At 51.1% G+C, this 6,672-nt stretch overlaps 1 protein-coding gene across 1 annotated transcript in view; it reads right to left on the reverse strand.

Moving 5' to 3' along the window:
* Positions 1-4,193: 4,193 nt before the first annotated feature.
* Positions 4,194-6,672, reverse strand: part of LOC132805557 (transcription factor XE1.1-like) — a 35,119-nt gene continuing 32,640 nt past the window's right edge. The window contains exon 7 of the mRNA XM_060820671.1: positions 4,194-6,672. This exon is cut by the window's right edge and continues 3,462 nt beyond it. The gene's annotated coding sequence lies outside the window, so the exon portion shown is untranslated.

Consider the following 6,672-nt stretch of genomic DNA (forward strand, 5'->3'; position numbering starts at 1 on the left):
AATTGTCCCACAGTGTCCAGGGATGTGCAGGTTAGGGTGGATTGGTCATGCTAAATTGTCCCATAGTGCCCAGGGATGTGCAGGTTAGGGTGGATTGGCCATGCTAAATTGTCCCATAGTGCCCAGGGATGTGCAGGTTAGGGTGGATTGGCCATGGGAAATTGTCCCATAGTGCCCAGGGATGTGCAGGTTAGGGTGGATTGGCCATGGGAAATTGTCCCACAGTGTCCAGGAATGTGCAGGTTGGAGTGGATTGACCATAAGAAAGTGTCCCATAGTGTCCAGGAATGTGCAGGTTGGAGTGGATTGACCATACGAAAGTGTCCCATAGTGCCCAGGGATGTGCGGGTTAGGGTGGATTGGCCATGTTAAATTGTCCCACAGTGTCCGGGGATGTGCAGGTTGGAGTGGATTGACCATACGAAAGTGTCCCATAGTGTCCAGGAATGTGCAGGTTGGAGTGGATTGACCATACGAAAGTGTCCCATAGTGCCCAGGGATGTGCGGGTTAGGGTGGATTGGCCATGTTAAATTGTCCCACAGTGTCCAGGAATGTGCAGGTTGGAGTGGATTGGCCATACTAAAGTGTCCCTTAGTGCCCAGGGATGTGTAGGTTAGGGTGGATTGGCCATACTAAATTGTCCCATAGTGCCCAGGGATGTGTAGGTTAGGGTGGATTGGCCATACTAAAGTGTCCCTTAGTGCCCAGGGATGTGCGGGTTAGGGTGGATTGGCCATGCTAAATTGTCCCATAGTGCCCAGGGATGTGCAGATTAGAATGGATTGGCCATGCAAAATTGTCCCGTGGTGTCTGGATATGTGCAGGTTAGGGTTAGCTGGCCATGGTAAATTGTCCTGCAGTGTCCAGGAATGTGCAGGTTAGGGCGGGTTGGCCATTCTAAATTGTCCCATAATGCTCAGGGATGTGCAGGTTAGGGTGGAATGGCCAGGCTAAATTGTCCCATAGTGTCCACACATGTGCAGGTTAGGGTGGGTTGGCCATGTTAAACTGTCCCATAGTGTCCAGAGATGTGCAGGTTAGGATGGATTGGCCATGCTAAATTATCCCATAGTGTCCAGGGATGTGAGGTTAGGGTGGATTGGCCATGCTAAATTGTCCTGTAGTGCACAGATATGTCCAGGTTAGGGTGGATTGATCATGCTAAATTGTCCTGCAGTGCCCATATATGTGCAGGTTAGGGTGGATTAGCTATGCTAAATTGTCTCGTAATGCCCAGGGATGTGCAGGTTAGGGGGATTGGCCATGCTAAATTGTCCCATAGTGCCCAGGGATGTGCAGGTTAGGGTGGATTGGCCATGCTAAATTGTCTCGTAATACCCAGGGACGTGCAGGTTAGGGTGGATTGGCCATGCTAAATTGTCCCATAGTGCCCAGGGGTGTGCAGGTTAGGGTGGATTGGCCATGCTAAATTTTCCCATAGTGCCCAGGGATGTGCAGGTTAGGGTGGATTGGCCATGCTAAATTGTCTCGTAATACCCAGGGACGTGCAGGTTAGGGTGGATTGGCCATGCTAAATTGTCCCATAGTGCCCAGGGGTGTGCAGGTTAGGGTGGATTGACCATGCTAAATTGTCCCATAGTGCCCAGGGATGTGCAGGTTAGGGTGGATTGGCCATGGGAAATGTCGGGTTACGGGGACAGGGTGGAGTCGTTCGGAGGGTTAGTTTGCACTCAATGGGCTGAATGGCCTGCTTGCACATTGTCGGGATGCTAGGCCAGCATTTATTTCCCATCCCTAATCGTCCACAAGGGACTCCAAGTCAACCACATTACTGGGGGGGAAGGTGTGTGTGCTGGAACCACATGTAAGGCAGACCAGGTAAAGACAGCAGTTTTTTTCCCTGAAGGGCTTAGTGAACCAGATGGGTTTTTCCACCAATTGACAACAGATTCATGGTCACCACTGGACACTTCCTTCCCGTTCATATTTCACCAACTGCCATGGCGGGATTTGAACCCCGGTCCCCAGAACATTACCTGGGTCTTTGGATTAATGGTCCATAGATAACACCACCTGGTCATTGCTTCTCTTGACCATCAGAATGTCCTCCTAATCAACCAAGTTACCAGCCCCCTAACCAGTGATAATAATTTTTCTTTTGAAAAAACTCCATCGGGTTCACTCATGGGAAAAGGAAACTGACTAGAGTTTGCCCCACAGCGGTGGCCTTACCTCTGAAGTGGCCCAGGGATGTGCAGGTTAGGGTGGATTGGCCGTGCTAAATTGTCCCGTAGTGCCCAGGGACGTGCAGGTTAGGGTGGATTGGCCGTGCTAAATTGTCCCGTAGTGCCCAGGGACGTGCAGGTTAGGATGGGTTGGCCGTGCTAAATTGTCCCGTAGTGCCCAGGGACGTGCAGGTTAGGGTGGGTTGGCCGTGCTAAATTGTCCCGTAGTGCCTAGGGACGTGCAGGTTAGGGTTGGTTGGCTGTGCTAAATTGTCCCGTAGTGCCCAAGGACGTGCAGGTTAGGGGGGATTGGCTATGCTAAATTGTCCCGTAGTGCCCAGGGACGTGCAGGTTAGCGTGGATTGATCATGCTAAACTGTCCCATAGTGCCCAGGGATGTGCAGGTTAGGATGGATTGGCCATGCTAAATTGTCCCACAGTGTCCAGGGATGTGCAGGTTAGGATAGATTGGCCATGCTAAATTGTCCCGCACTGTCCAGATATGTATAGGTTAGCGTGGATTGACCATGCTAAATTGTCTTGTGGCGTTTGGGGATGTGAAGGTGAGGGCGGATTGGCCATGCTAAATTGTCCCATAGTGCCCAGGGATATGCAGGTTAGGGTGGATTGGCCATGCTAAATTGTCCCGTAGTGTCCGGGGATGTGCAGGTTAGGGTGGATTGACCATGCTAAATTGTCTTGTAATGCCCAGGGATGTGCAGGTCAGGGTGGATTAGCCATGCTAAATTGTCCCATAGTGCCCAGGATGTACAGGTTAGGGTGGATTGGCTATGCTAAATTGTCCCGTAGTGCCCAGGGATGTGCAGGTTAGGGTGGATTGGCTATGCTAAATTGTCTCATAGTGCCCAGGGACGTGCAGGTTAGGGTGGATTGGCCATGCTAAATTGTCCCGTAGTGCCCAGGGATGTGCAGGTTAGGGTGGATTGGCTATGCTAAATTGTCCCATAGTGCCCAGGGATATGCAGGTTAGGGTGGATTGGCCATGCTAAATTGTCCTGTAGTGCCCAGGATGTACAGGTTATGGTGGATTGGCCACGCTAAATTGTCCCATAGTGCCCAGTATGTACAGGTTAGGGTGGATTGGCCATGCTAAATTGTCCCGTAGTGCTCAGGGACGTGCAGGTTAGGGTGGATTGGCCATGCTAAATTGTCCCGTAGTGCTCAGGGACGTGCAGGTTAGGGTGGATTGGCCATGCTAAATTGTCCCATAGTGCCCAGGGACGTGCAGGTTAGGGTGGATTGGCCATGCTAAATTGTCCCGTAGTGCTCAGGGACGTGCAGGTTAGGGTGGATTGGCTATGCTAAAGTGTCCCATAGTGCCCAGGGACGTGCAGGTTAGGGTGGATTGGCTATGCTAAATTGTCCTGTAGTGCCCAGGATGTACAGGTTAGGGTGGATTGGCCATGCTAAATTGTCCTGTAGTGCCCAGGGATGTACAGGTTAGAGTGGATTAGCCATGCTAAATTGTCCCGTAGTGGCCAGGATGTACAGGTTAGGGTGGATTGACCATGCTAAATTGTCCTGTAGTGCCCAGGATGTACAGGTTAGGGTGGATTGGCTATGCTAAATTGTCCTGTAGTGCCCAGGGATGTGCAGGTTAGGGTGGATTGGCCGTGCTAAGGGCTGAGGGAAACTAAGGATGGGTCGTGAATGCCAACCCTTGCCAGTAAGCTCCTGCAAACACTTAAAAAATGCTGTCTGGATATGCAGTCCCTGGGATGTGTGCCGTTCGCAAATTGATTTGTACGTAAGACAGAACACAATGCGTGAGAACATAAAGGCGCTGTTCCTCAGCACAGGAAATATTTGTACATCCGGTCTGTAAAATTAGGCCCCCTACATGGCATCGCGCTGGTACGTATGGGCAGGGATAAGTCGGACATTCGTAAATCAGGGACCCCCGTAACTGGACACCGACCCACCCATTCTAGTCACAGACACAATGTCTCAATACAAAATAAAAATGCACCAACCCCACGGGTCAATTTGTTTTATAAAATCTCTTTTTATTGCCATTGAAGACATACAAAATTTTGTCGCGCCTCAAAACTGTAACACACAAAATCTAACCTCTCGTGCTGAAGTAAACACTTGTGATCATTCAGATGTACAGTACAGAAACAGACCCTTCGGCCCACGCCGACCAGCTATCCCAACCCAATCTAGTCCCACCTGCCAGCACCCGGCCCTTATCCCTCCAAACCCTTCCTATTCATGTCCCCGTCCAGACATCTTTGGTCGTCGAATACAGTTGGGCAACTGTCCCCAACCCAGCAAGACCCCCTTCTTATCCGTACCCACCCCCCACCACATTTCTCCCAACCCTCACGCCCCGCTGCAAATGCGCGATGAGGCAGGGTATCGCGACCCGAGGGCCCACGCAGTTTGATTTTGCTATAGCACAGCAGATGTTCCACTCTCCACTTGATCCTCCGTGCACTGTCTCTCGATGGAACCTGTGGTGTGGGGCCGATCTTACAGCCTGGTCTCCCCGTGTGGCCACCTCCCTCCGGCTGACGGGCGGCACCTCCCAGGGATTGCGTGGCTCAGGTTTGGTCAGAAAGCTCTACCCACCCCCACCCCGAAACAACCTGCAGGGTTGGACCATTATTGGCACTTTGGCAGAGATACCATGCCCTGAAAATGCTGCCCCTCTGTGACGACCCAGAGATCCCATGGGATAAACAAATGTCAAGGTTTTGAACTCTGACCTTCTTTACCTCTGAACTGTGCTCACAGCTCCCTCGCAATTCCTCTACCAACTGTGAGAAATTGCTTCAGGATTGGGGCAGTGCCAGGGACCCGGGTTCAATACCCCCCCATCGAGGGAGACTGTCTGTGTGGAGTTTGCACATTCTCCCCCCCGTGTCTGTGTGGGTTTCCTCCGGGTGCTCCGGTTTCCTCCCACAATCCGAAGACGTGCAGGTTAGGGTGGATTGGCCATGCTAAATTGTCCCATAGTGCCCAGGGATGTGCAGGTTAGGGTGGGTTGGCTATGCTAAATTGTCCCATAGTGCCCAGGGATGTGCAGGTTAGGGTGGATTGGCCATGCTAAATTGTCCCATAGTGTCCAGGGATGTGCAGGTTAGGGTGGATTGGCCATGCTAAATTGTCCCATAGTGCCCAGGGATGTGCAGGTTAGGGTGGATTGGCTATGCTAAATTGTCCCATAGTGCCCAGGGATGTGCAGGTTAGGGTGGATTGGCCATGGTAAATTGTCCCGTAGTGCCCAGGGATGTGCAGGTTAGGGTGGATTGGCCATGCTAAATTGTCCCGTAGTGCCCAGGGATGTGTAGGTTAGGGTGGATTGGCTATGCTAAATTGCCCCATAGTGTCCAGGGATGTGCAGGTTAGAGTGGATTGGCCGTGCTAAATTGTCCTGTAGTGTCATGGGATGTGCTGGTTAGGGTGGATTGGCCGTGCTAAATTGTCCTGTAGTGTCATGGGATGTGCAGGTTAGGGTGGGTTGGTCAGGGGTAAATCTAGGATAGTAGGGGAATGGGTCTGGGTGGGTTACTCTTGGGAGGGTCGGTGTGGACTTGTTGGGCTGAAGGGTCTGTAGGGATTCTAGGATTCTATGAATATTGTACCAAACACATCTCCTTATATCGTCTTGGATCTTGGGGTGTGGGCTGGGTCAGCATTTATGAAATAAACCAGGCAGCTTGCTCGGGTCATTGTCCTGAGGGCAGTTAAAGAGACTGCCACATTGCTGTGGGTCTGGGTTCATGTGTACGTCGAAGCAGGTAAGGGTGTTCCATTTCCTTCCCCCTCAAGATGTTTTTACAATGATCATTACACCTACTGCAAAAAGGATACTATTAAACTAGAAAGAATGCAAAAAGATGTTAGCTGGACTGGAAAGTTTGAGTTAGAGGTGGAATAGACTGGGACGGTTCTTTTCTTCCCCTGAAGGGAGAGACTGAATAGTGTGGGGCTGTTTTCCCTGGAGTGTCAGAGGCTGAGGGGTGACCTTATAGAGGTCTATAAAATCATGAGGGGCATGGAGAGGGTAAATAGGCACGGTCTTTTCCCTGGGGTGGGGGGAGTCTAAAACTAAAGGGGCCGAGGTTAAAGGTGAGGTGGAGGGGAAGAGGGTGGTGAGTGTCTGGAACAGGCGACCAGAGGGACTGAGAGAAGAATTTTGACATTTAAGAAACGTTGGGAAGGGACACAGATGTGGACCAAACGCAGGCAAATGGGAATCATTTTGAGCTGTGAAGTGTGGGTCAAACAGGCCTGTTTTGCATGCTGTAGACTTCCATTGAAAAAAAAAGGTGCTGGAGATCGGGCAGTATCCAGAGAGAGAGAGAGAGAGAGAGAGCAAGCTAACGTTTCGAGTCTAAATAACTCTGCACAGAGTTCAATTCTTCCCCTGAAAATTGTCTTCCGCCAAGGTGAACTTCGTACCCAAATCGCCCGAAGGGGCTCTGGATTTAACCAGTGCTATTGTGGTGAGCATGA

Source organism: Hemiscyllium ocellatum, chromosome 50, assembly GCF_020745735.1.
Source record: "Hemiscyllium ocellatum isolate sHemOce1 chromosome 50, sHemOce1.pat.X.cur, whole genome shotgun sequence".
Classification (NCBI taxonomy): Eukaryota; Metazoa; Chordata; class Chondrichthyes; order Orectolobiformes; family Hemiscylliidae; genus Hemiscyllium; species Hemiscyllium ocellatum.